Here is a 13,498-nt window from a genome sequence, read left to right on the forward strand (position 1 = left end):
CCAATCAAGTCTTCCTTCCTCCTCAGCCCAAAGAGTAAGCAGGTTTCTCTGCCCTGTGGGAGGTCCAAGGACCACCCACCTCCATCCAGGTCTATTAAGGTGAGCATCCAAACTATCTGGGCTCCCACAAAGCCATTACATGCAATAGGATCAAGAACCCATTGCCATTGTTCTTCAGTTCTCAGTAGTCCTCATTGTCCATTATGTTCAGCGAGACCGGTTTTGTCCCATGCTTTTTCAGTCCCCGGCCAGCTGGCCTTGGTGACTATCCTGAGTGAGGTAAGCCAGACCCAAAAAGAGGAACATGGGATGTACTCACTCATATTTGGTTTCTAGCCATAAATAAAGGACATTGAGACTATAATTCGTGACTCTAGAGAAGCTAAATAAGAAGGTGAACCCAAAGAAAAACATATAAGCATCCCCCTGAATATTAACCTTCATCAGGCGATGAAAGAAGACAGAGACAGAGACCAACAATGGAGCACTGGACTGAAGTCTCACGATCCAAAGGAGGAGCAGAAGGAGAGTGAGCACGAGCAAGGAACTCAGGACCGCGAGGGGTGCACCCACACACTGAGGCAATGGGGATGATCTATTGGGCATTTTATTTTAAGGAGTCTAAATAATGTATTGAAATTGAGTTTAGCTAAACCATGAGGAGGGTAACTACAATTATCTAATCTTCAACTTCATCAAAGATCTGAGAAGGGAAGTAATATTATTTGAGTAAACAGGAAGTACAATTGAGAATCTTTCAAAATGTGCATCAAATGACAGAGACAACTTTGGGCAATCACCCAAAGTCTCATTTGCAATGTTGAGGCAACCAATTTTGGCTAAGGCCTAATGTAACTGACATACCATTTTCAAAGGCAAGAAACTTTTCAAAACTATCTTACCCTGACTTGGCAAGATAGGACAGTCCTTTTTAATCCATTTACGGATACTCTGTATCACTGTCAGTGGTTGATGTATGGGCATTTCTTTGCCCAAAGACCAGTTCTGCCAAGAAGAAAGGCTCCAGGTGGAGTGTCTTTGGTGCTCAACATTCTCTCAGGTGTAGAGCGGTGTTGCCAGGAATGATTGTGTCTCACTGCCACGGAACTCTAGGTTTTATTAAAGGCCATTTTCTACAGATCTTTGAAGAGGTTGAAAATTATACTATCTATACTGAATATAATCTCTACATATCTAAAGAACCTGATCAGCCTAAATATAAGTATGACAAACATAGATGAATATTGATCTATAATTCTCAATACCTATCTAACTTAAAGACTAATAGAATATTTTGAAGAGGTATGGAGAGAGTGGACAGCCTTGTCTTGGTCCTGATTTTAGTGGGATAGCTTTGAGTTTCTCTCCATTTAATTTAATGTTAGCTGTCGGCTTGCTGTTTATTGCTTTTATTATATTTAGGATTGAACCTTGTATCCCTAGTCTCTCCAAGACCTTTATCATAAAGAGGTATTGAATTTTGTCAAATGCTTTTTCAGCATCTAAAGAAATGATCATATACTTTTTATTCCTTCAGTTTATTTTTATGATGGATTACATTGATAGATTTTTATATGTTGAACCAGTCCTGCCTCTCTGGGATGAAGCCTCCTTGATCATAATGCATGACTTTCTTGGATGTGTTCTTGGATTTGGTTTGCCAGTATTTTATTGAGAATTTTTGCATCGATGTTCATGAGTGAGATTGGTCTGTATTTCTCTTTCTTGGTTAAGTCTTTGTGTGGTTTTGGTATCAGGGTGACTGTAGCTTCGTAAAAGGAGTTTGGCAATGACTCTTTTATTTCTATTTTGTAAAACACATTAAGGAGTATAGGTATTAGCTTTTCTTGGAAGTTCTGGTAGAATTCTGCATTGAAACCATCTGGTCCAGGGCTTTTTTTGGTAGTGTGGTTTCTGATGACAGCTTCCAGTTCCTCTGGACTTACAGGTCTATTTCAACTGTGCAATTAATGAGGACAATGACCTCTAAAATGACCTCTAAAGGTAACAATGTATATCATTATATAAACAATATATATGTATCTTAATCAGAGGTAGAAATGTACACTGCAATATGGTAAATATATATATCAATACTATATATATATATAAATGTTTTAACAGAGGTAGAAGCATACTCACATACAATATTCAATATAATTTATCTTTATATCAATATACAAAAATCTATACCGATATACTTGTCTAAAAACAATAACTCACAAATACCAATCTATTATCCCATCACCAATTATCCCTTTTTTTTTCAAGAACAACCCTGAGCCTATAAAATACCTCCCCCATCCGTCAACCACATACCAATTATAACCAACCCCTAAATGATGTCCCTAAACCTGAGGGCAAACTCTGCTTGGAGAGGGGACATTGTGCCCTAAAATTGCTTCCAGCTGTCATGGGGAGACGTTCTTCCTATGGGTTCCTGTGAAAGTAAATGATGGTTAAATTACAAGATCAATATTTGTTCTGGTAAAATTGCAAATAGTCTCTGAGTGTTTTGTAGAGATCTGGCCAGAATGTTGTAAAAGATGTGCACCATTTTTGCTACGCAAGTTGGAACTGTCTTGTGCAGTTAGTACCAAAAAACAGGTCTTGTAGTAGTGCTATCAGCATCATGAAGTCATTTTAACCAGGTGGAGCCGATGATGGGGCCCCATCTTCTTCCTGGAAACTTCAAAGATTCCTGCAGGAAAATTTATTGTTTCTTATGGGAAACTTAAGTATCATCTCTATAGACATATACAGACAATATATTCAATGAAAGGTATTATAAAGACAGAAACAGATATGAGGAAAGGCAAAAAAGTTTATAAATTATTATTATTATTATTATTATTATTATTATTATTATTTTGTCCCATATCATGGCTATTGACATGAGACAGAAACTCTGGGATTTCTCTTACGAAAGGGCTTGGAATTAGAGAGAGACTTAGCCAGAGTTCAACTTCAAAACCAGCTCTATATATTTATAAATAAATGTACATTAATATATGTTTAAATATATGTTTAGAATAATTCTACTTTTGGAACTACTTAGTTTTCCTGATGATCCTTATTGGGTTGTAAATAGTTTACATCCATCAGTATTTAAACATCCAGGGTCCCTTGATTTTTTTTTAAAAATGAGTGTATATATGTATATACATTTGTACCTCACAAACATACATGTTTGTGTGTTCCAGAAATGAGATGCTTGTCTTGTGAGAAACAACAAAGGACTTTCAAGCCCTGCTCTGAATATCTCCAATTTTCAAGCTGTATACAACAATGAGAATTAAAAAATAATGTGAGGTATTAATTTTAGAAAGAAATATTCAATTATATATATATATATAAACTCAACAATTGCCTATTTGCTTTTAAGATTTTTCTTTGTGGCTCCACACATGTCTGTATGCATTTGGCATTAACTGTGGTTTCAAAGAGCCAATTTATACTCATAACATATTCTCTTCAGTATTAACGTGTGAAAAATACATATTAAAATATTGACTACATTTCTTTCACAACAATCACAAGAATTCCCCTCCAATCAATACTCTATCCTTAGTTCATATGTTTACTCTCTATTTTATGACATGTGTTCATGTAAATAGTCTGTGTGCATGGCTATGAAATCTAATACCAGCACATTGACAGACTCTCAGGACTATGTGGAAATCTGTCCTTTCCCTTTCATCATCTGATAAAATAACATAAACCACCCTTTTAATGTTTAAGCTTTAAGAATCTTACACAGGATATTAGAATGTTATATTTAATACTGATGGAATTATGCACCCAAAATTATTGATGATAATTAGTTGATGATAAGTGTAAAAGTTTTCTGATATACGTATCATCACCACCTAGTTGCATGCAGTGGTATATTAGCAATGTCAGAATGGCACAGTGTTTCTCAAAGGTATTGAAGCTGCCAATCAAAACAAGCAATCTCATACTTTGTAAGAACTCAAATTTCTTAATTCAATGATTCTTAGCCTGAGATAAAATGGTAATGATTGTTTTCCTGATTTTTAATATATGAATTCCAATGACAGGCAACAGTGGTTATTATTTCCTCTCTCGCAGTTTGCTGATACAGCCATACAAGACACTGTGTAGTATCTAAACCATAAAGCAATAATAACAGGAGATATTAAGCAGAGAACCACAGATATTCCTTTTATGCAGCCAAAGATTCTACTACTCTCCTATTTCTGAGTCTATCCTTTGTATTTCCCCAATTTCAGCCTTCTTGCCACAGAAGTCTAAATTCATAGATGTAATTCCCTACATTTGAGAATATTGTTTTGTGTTTCAAGTTATTTTTTGTACTTTAAAAATAATACCAATAAAAATTCCCACTTCCTCCCCTCCTCCTACTTCCCTCCCATTCCCCCAGACACTCTCCCTCCAACCCCTCTCTAGTCCTAAAAGAGGACAAGGCACCCTGTCCCGTGGTAAGTCCAAGGCCCTCCCCACTTCACCCAGGCCGAGCAAAGTATTCATCCAAAGTGAATAGGATCCCAAAAATCTAGTACATGCAGTAGTGACAAATTCCATCTCCATTGTCATTGGCTCCTCAATCTGCCCCAACTGTAAACCCATTCAGAGGGAAACGTTTGATTCAATGCTCCTTCATTCCCAGTCCAGTTGGAGTGGGCACACTGTCTCAGTGGGTGAACCCCTAAGGATTCTGACTTCTTTGCTCATATTCTCCATTTCCTGCTCTTCAACTCCAATGTGGGTCTCTGTCTCTATCTCTTCCGTTGCTCGATGAAGATTCTAAGGTGATATTCAAGCTAGTCATCATTCTGACTATGGGACAAGGCCAGTTCAGGCACCCTTTCCTCCACTGCCCAGGGTCCTAGCTGGGGTCATCCCCGTGGACTCCTGGGAATGCGTCTAGAATCAAGCCTCTTGCCAACCCCAAAATGACTCCCTCATTAAGGTATCTCCTTCCCTGCATCCATATCTGTCCTTCTTACATCTCAACCATCCCACTCCCCCAAGCTCTCCCAAACCCTCCCCTTCTCCCATCTCCCTCCTCCTCTCATTTTTCCTCTACTCCCAACCCCCATGCTCCCAAATTTGGCCAGGCTATCTTGTCTGCTTCCAATTTCCATGTGGATCTATATACGTTTTTCTTTGGGTTCACCTTATTACTTAGCTTCTCTGGGATCATGAACTATAGGATCAATGTTCTTTTTTATAACTAGAATACACTAATGAGTGAGTACATACCATATTCGTATATTTGGGTCTGGGTTATCTCACTCAGGATAGTGTTTTCTACTTCTAACAACTTGTATGCAAAATTCAAGATGTCATATTTGAGTACTACTCTAATGTGTAGATGTGCCGCACTTTCTTTATCCATTCTTCTGTTGAGGGGCAGCTAGGTTGTTTTTGGCTTCTGGCTATTACAAATAATGCTGCTATGAACATAGTTGAACAAATGCTTTTGTAGTATGGATGGGCATCTTTTGGGTATATTCCCAAAAGTGGTATTGCTGGATCCTGAGGTAGGTTGACTGCCAATATTCTGAGAAACTGCCACACTAATTTCCAAAGTGGTTGCACAAGTTTGATTTCCAACTAGCATTGGATGAGTGTTCTGAGTGTGTTTCATAATCTTCATAACTAGTAAGATACTAATATCAAATGAAAGGAAAGTGTACAGGAACTATTTCTATTATTTATTTTACCTAATTTTTGGATATGTTGGAAAGTATGTAATGCAGTAAATTGAGTACGAATGTAACCTTGAGCTATTCCACTTCCATCCCCTAGAACTCATTAGTGAAACTCTCCTTCATGATCCCACACTGATAACATTGACTGATCATGCTCCCACTGCATTCCTGTTATGCACACACCGCTTTTGCCTTTGGAAATTTCTCCTTCATGTACTTCCAGTCAGGTTGATATAGTGTGGCTATTCAAACGTGATAAGTCTTTGATATCCTAGTGCAGGGTGGCCTTGTAAATGCCTACATGCTGTGTCATAAATCTGTCTGTCTACATAGTAGATAAACTGCTACTACCTTCTGTAACAATTTCATGTAATCTCCTGCTAAAAATGCCTTAAAGCCTCTCCACTTTGAAGATCCCACCTGTTTTCCCTGCAGGTTTCTCTTCTTCAAAACTTGATCTCATTTTTAAGTAATATAATTTGATAAGGAATGTGGCTATTATTTGGCAGTTCATCTTGAAAAATTGCTAGCACAGTGAGCAAATAGCATTGGATAAATTACATTAGTGATAGACATGTGTTCAACTTTAGTTATATATCATAGATGTCTTCTACAAACTTCTTGACAGGCTTTTTATCCTCATTGTAAGCCATGAGCACAGATTCTATTTCTTCTGGAGGAAATCAGACTCAGCACAGATTGTGTCAAATTTCCCTTCTGGCACCTTAGGTGCACTTTTTCTTATTGTGGTGCATTCTGTTATCTTCCCTAAAATATTCATATATCACCATTATGAGGAAAATTTATAAATTAGGGTTTTATATAAAAAATACAAGGGGAAAAAAAAAAAGCCGGGCGGTGGTGGCGCACGCCTTTAATCCCAGCACTCGGGAGGCAGAGGCAGGCGGATCTCTGTGAGTTCGAGACCAGCCTGGTCTACAGAACTAGTTCCAGGACAGGCTCCAAAAAACCACAGAGAAACCCTGTCTCGAAAAACCAAAAAAAAAAAAAAAAAAAATACAAGGGGGGAATTTGGTACTCAGGCATAGGTATTGTGAGTCTGCTTGCTCTTCTGTATGGTTATGGACAGACTTCAAGAATAGCTGAGAGGAGCTTTCATTTGTTGGCCCAGCTAAACTCTCCAAGATGTGAGTTGTAGGGCAGAGATGTAGTCCTGTATAAGTCACCTGCTCAAATCTGTGGGGAACAATTCAAATTATCAGACAAACTAAGAGTAAGGTTTGTCACTCCCACACAGGTTTGTATTTGGTGATTGTTTCATTTCTGTTGCAGCTGCTAGGAGGACTTCCTGAGAAAAAGTGGCCTGTTAATGGTGTTACTTGGCATGGTGTGCAGGATTAGCCAACAGAATATAGTTGCATACAACTCACAGGTGTTGTAAAATATTACCTTAAGTTGTGTTACATTATTTTATGATATTGAATATTTAAGACACAAAGATGTGTTGCATTCTTTATGTGGCATTTGTTGAATGTTATAAAGTAGTGTTACCTCAACTGCCAAAAATAACATGATTTGTCTAAAACAAGAGCTAAACAGACAAAGCCTAGGCTGGTAAGGAAAATTGGCAGGTTGTCAGACAGAGATAATAAATGAGAATAGAAATCTAGGGAAGAGGAGAGGAGCCACTTATTCTCATGTAAGAATCACTATACATGTCTTTATTTGAGAGCTGTGTTATAGGAACCCAAAGCAGGAAAAAAAAAAAAAACACTACACACTGGAATTTGAAACAAAGTCATCAAGTTAAAATGATTTTTTGGTGTGCATTCATGATTCTAATGTTAGTGGAATGTTCAGCTTGTCTATGTCACAGAATATAGAACAGGAAGCGAAAGTGTATATCTCCAGGGTGTAATGGGGCAGATAAACAAAGCTTTCAGCATGAAGAAAAATAATAAAACATGTCCTTATGAGTTTAAAATTTGAGGTGGTCAGGTTTCTTACACAAAAGCATAAGCTATGAGCAACAGTGATGTCCTAAAATTTTCAAACCCCTAAAAAAGCAGACAAGATATCTAATGTGATAATTTTGTATAATAAGACACTTGGAATCATAAAAACAGTGTTTGAGAATCTCCAGTGGCCATGTGAATACTATCACTGTTTTTTCACAGTGGAGCAAAGGAACAACCCATACCTGGTTGCTGTAGGAAAATTATTCCCATAGTATATCATCTTCCTAGCAGATGATGCAGGACTCTGAGACTGAGACAGGAAAGATTAACCTTAGAGAAGAAATGATTTAAGAGGCAGGAATATATTCTGTGCACGGTAACCAGGAGCAGGTAGCTCGGAGCAGAATCAGGATGTTTCGCAGCACGTTCCTGTCTGTGCTAAGTCTCCACTGACTCTGCCTCCCGTGGGTGTCAGCAGCAGGCTTCCTTCTCCAGAGCAGTTTACTGTCAGGCTGTGGCTAGATCAGCTACCGGCTATTAGCTGGACTCTAGCCAGGAGCCTGACTGCTCAAATGCCCAGCTGAGGAAATCTTTATTCGCTGTGTTTGCCTCTGATTGGAGGAGTGTGTGCCTGCTAAGTGAGAATTAATTAATTTAGAACCAATCAGAGGAGAGACCTCAAACGTCAGCATAGAAAGCAGAAAAGCCTGCAGTAACCTAGGTGATTTCCACCAGAGCTACTGAATCATCTGTCTCTCCCTCTTCATTGTACACTGTAACAGGAATAGGGAGGGTGAGAGGCAAAGTTAGGAAAAAGACGTATTTACCCTGAGCTCTAGCTAAAGTTAACAATGGGATCAGGAAGAAGACTATGAGTTTTGAAGGATGGCATCACTTGAGACAGACCCCGGGCTGCCCTGCTGTGCTTGCTGAAGCCCTTGGAAGGCTTGCCCCTTTGTGAGCAAATACAAAAGAGGGGTGGATGGAGAGTGGAAAGGAGGTGGGATAAGATTCTGGGAGCAGAGGAAGGAGGGAAGGCTACAGTCGCCATGTAAAATAAATAAGTACACATTAAAAAGAGAACAATAGTCAAATTCAGCCGGTAGTGATATTTGGGAATAGATATTCTCTATCCAGAGGAAACCCTTGATTTCTGTCAACATTTTCTGATTGTGACTCTTTGCTGCCAAGTGCAACTTGTACTTCTGCTCTGTTTTACCCTGTTGCTGAGGACATCCTTGCTTATGTCATCAGAAGTGAATGAATTGGTCTTGTCCTTAAAGAAACATTACACTTATTGACAACTGTGCGTGATGCTGGAAGGTTCACTGCATATTTCTGAGGGAGAAATAACTCTTGAACATCATTAGCAATATACGTTAGTGTCCTATCTTCTAGATACCCTGGTGCAACATGGAATTTTGAAACATAGTCATCAATTTAAAAAGATGTTTGGTAAGCATTAAAAACAGTGCTATTTGCCCACAACAATCGAAATTTCAAAATGAATTGCCTATTAATATCTGCATCACTCATGATATTTAATAAAAATCAATAGTTAAAGTGTATGAGTTATTCTTTTTTTTTTTTTTTATTTTTCGAGACAGGGTTTCTCCATAGCTTTTTGGTTCCTGTCCTGGAACTAGCTCTTGTAGACCAGGCTGGCCTCGAACTCACAGAGATCCTTCTGCCTCTGCCCCCCCCCCCCGAGTGCTGGGATTAAAGGCGTGCACCACCACCGCCTGACCTGAGCTATTCTTAAAGAGCACCTGGAAAGAAAGCAGTCAAAGAGAGTGTAAGTTTCACATAGAGAAGTCTAATGCTGTAGTTAGAGAGGGTATTGAAGTTTGTTAAAGGAGGTGCTAGTCTAAACATTCACATGATATCAGGTATCTATTGAAGGAGACGTGAGCATCTGCAAGGACAATATATATCATTTTGATTTTCTGTACAGGCAGGAAAGTGCTGAGATACCTTCTACTTCTACCTTCCAGGTGCATCAACAAGCACAGCAGGGCTGCCAGGCATCTGTCTCAAGTGGTGCCATCTTTCAAAAATCATTGGAGTTTTCCTTACATTAGTCTTCTTCCTGATATCATGGTTAATTGTAGCTAGAGCTCAGGGTATAAATTCATCTTTTTCCTATCTTTCCCTTTCACTTTCCTTGTTCTGTTGCATCAGACAGTGAGGAGGGAGGGACAGATGATTCAGTAGCTCTGGTGGAAATCACCTAGGTTACTGCAGGCTTTTTTTCCTGCTTTCTATGCTGACATTTGAGGTCTCTCCTCTGATTGGTTCTAAATTAATTAATTCTCACTTAGCAGGCACACACTCCTCCAATCAGAGGCAAACACAGCGAATAGAAATTTCTATAGCTGAGGGTTTTAGCAGTCAGGCTCCTGGCTAGAGTCCAGCTATCAGCTGGTAGCTGATCTAGCCACAGCCTGACAGTAAACTGCTCCGGAGAAGGAAGCCTGCTGCTGACACCCGCGGGAGGAGATTAGCACAGTGGAGACTTAGCACAGACAGGAAAGCACTGTGAAACATCCTACTTCTGCTCTGAGCCACCTGCTCCTGGTTACTGTGCACAGAATATATTCCTGCCTCTTAAGCCATTTCTCCTTTAAGTTTAATCTTCTCTGTCTCAGACTCAGAGTCCTGCATTATCTGCTGGAAGGACTAGGATATACTGTGGAGAAGAGGAGTGGGTATGGGAGGGGAGTGGGGGGAGGGGGCAATATGTGGGAGGAGGGGGAGGGAAATGGGAAACGGGGAGCAGTTGGAAATTTTAATTAAAAAAGAATAAAAATAAATAAATAAATAAAATACTGTGGAAATAATTATCAAACAGCGAACAATATGGGCTGTACCTTCACTCCACTGTGAAAAACTGCTCTGCAGTGATAGTATTCACATGGCCGCTGGAGATTCTCAGACACTACTTTCCCTGTTTCCCAGTGTCTTTTTTGTATAAAATTATCAGATTGGCTATCTTACTCATTCCCATTCTTCTGCTTTTAGGGGTTCCATAAATTCAACTTTGCAATCTGGGTTCTATATTAAAGTTTAAACTGCTTTAAATTCAGTCATCCACTGCATGGAATTTATTAATAGCTGGTGTGATAGCGTTAGACAGCATGGTACTGTAGCTGTGTAAGAGATATTATAGGGGTGGTAGAACTGAAAGGATTTAATTTTTCCACAACTATCATGGCTACTAGTAAGTATTTTTTTCCTTTAATTGACATCTTATGAATAAGACCTGAACATGTTTCTCAAAATATTATCACCAAAGTTCTGATGCACATTTTTTGTCTTAGTTTCAAGTGTTCTCCATATAGGATATGATGTATGACCTCTGAGGAGGGTATATGGTACAGGGGATGTAGGGACTCTTAATTTGAATTATGTAGTAGATGACAAGTTCTAGCCTGCAATTTTCCACACTATGTCTGTGTCCCTTCTCTACTGCTGGATCCTTCCATCCACATTATGTGTGGAAAAACACTGCTGCCCACACCACAGACAGTAGTGTCTACATTTCTATGAGGATGTGGGCAGAAGGGTAAAATAGTTATAAATATAACAAGAAATGTCAATACAAAGGTAAAATACAGTTATTGTGTTCAAACATGACTTATAAGGTTCCACATTTAAAAGCTCATATACTTGAAGCAGCTCGGGGGCAGGTACCTGATAATCTATGGGTAGTAACATATAGAATACGTATGAATCACTCTGCCTGTGTTTCAAATTTTTAGGAGATCACTGTATCTTAGGGCTTATGCTTTCTGTATAACAAACCTGATCACCACAATTTTTAAACTCATAAAGGCATGTGCTATTCTTTTTCTTGATGATGACAGCTTTGTTTTTCTGCCACTTTACACACTGGGAATATACATTTTTGCATCAAGTTTTATATCCTGTGACATAATCAAACTGAATATTCCATGAATAGTAGAATCTAGGTACATGTGAAAATTTGTTGACTCCTCACTTATTTGCTTATTTTCAGATGATGAATTTGAGAAAAATAATTTCAAAAGAATACTGATTCCTACAACTTTTTTTTCTGTAACACAGAGACGTAAATTTGACGTTTTTGAAAGACACAAGAAATGAGTAAACAGACATGTTTTTAGAGCATTCTTCACTAGCAACTAGGAGATAAATTTGGTCTGGGTACAACTACTCAGTCACACAGGGGCATAGGAACAAGGAAATTTTCAATCACTTTGGATCTGAAATCACATTGCTTTGTTCTTAGCACCTGTACAGATTTTCCTTGTAGATTATTACTTGCCATAGTTAATAGTTATGCATAATATCAATTTTCACTACGTTTCTTTTTCTCCTAATATATTACCAACCTAAATTCCATGCCTTGGCTTAACTTTTGTTCTCTTTCTGTAGTAATAGTTATTTTAACAACATTGATAAGTCACTACTTTTAAAATGATAAATAATGTTTTTGGAGATGCTCACATGTCTCTCAATGGATCCCTGATACCATGTGATTATTAAGACTAGCACTGTTTTTAATAAATTTCAATACCATTTCCTGGTACAGCATTAGAATTCTCAATGTGAACCTTCATACACTCTTTGTCTGCTTTCTTTACAAGTGCTCCTTAAGGATAGCTTGAACACTTGAACCAATGGTTTTGTATTCAATATCATGAATGATGTAGCTATTAACAGGTAATTCATTTTGAAAGTCCAATTGTCATGGACAAATAGCAGTGTATTTCATGCATACCAAAAGTAATTTTAAATGATGACTATGTTTCAAAATTCCATTTTCTAGTTTGATTTTATTCCTTTGGTTTCCTATCACCTAGCTTTCAAATAAACACATGGAGACTGATCCTTACTGTGAATATGTGTCTCCCCTCCTCTTCCCTAGATTTCTCCTTCTCTGTATAGACTCTGTCCCCCAACCCTGCCAGTTTCTCTCACCAGCTTAGCTGTTGAATGTACAGCTCTTTTTTTAAACCAACCATTTATTTATTTATTTATTTTGCTGGGGAAGAAACACTGATTTACAACATTAATCAAACTGAACATAAAAGAATGTACACAGCATAAATTAATGTAACACACCTTAACTTAATATTCCACAACAATAGTGACGTGTATGTAACTAGGTTCTGTTGACTGATCCCGTGCTTGGCACCGAGTAACACAAGTAACTGGTCTAAGTATGAAGAGTTAGTAATGATCTCCATGGAAGATCTACCTGTTTCATTGGGAATGTGACAATAACTAAAGGTAAACCTGTAAGGCAGGGGAAAACTTTGCTCTCAGTTTGTCTGATAATTTGAATTGTTCCCCAAAGATATGAGCAGGTGACTTACACAGGACTATCATCTCATCCATACACTCACACCTTGGAGAGTTTAGCTAGGCGAACTGATGACAGCTCCTCTCAGCTATTCTTGAAGAGTCTGTCCATTCCCACATAGAAGAGCAAGCAGACTCACAATAACCTTACCTGAGTATCAAACTTCTTCCTCCTCTTAATGATATGCAACTCTACTTTTATAAATTGTCCTCCCCGGGGTGATATGAGTATTTCGGGGAAAGTAGAGGGTACCACAAGAGGAAGAAATGCACCTCCGGTGCTAGAAGGCCAAGGTGACACATCGTTGCTGAGTCTGATTTCCTCTTGAAGAAAAAGAATCTGTGCTCATGGCTTATGATGAGGATGAAAAGCCTGGCAAGAAATTTGTAGAAGACATTTATGATAAATAACTGCAGTCCAAGACATGCCTACCAATAAGGTGGTAATTTATCCAATGTTATTTTCTCACTGTGCTTTTAATTTTTCAAGATGAACTGTCAAATAATAGCCACATTCCTTATCAAATTATATGA

Source organism: Chionomys nivalis, chromosome 23 (assembly GCF_950005125.1).
Source record: "Chionomys nivalis chromosome 23, mChiNiv1.1, whole genome shotgun sequence".
NCBI classification, from domain to species: Eukaryota; Metazoa; Chordata; class Mammalia; order Rodentia; family Cricetidae; genus Chionomys; species Chionomys nivalis.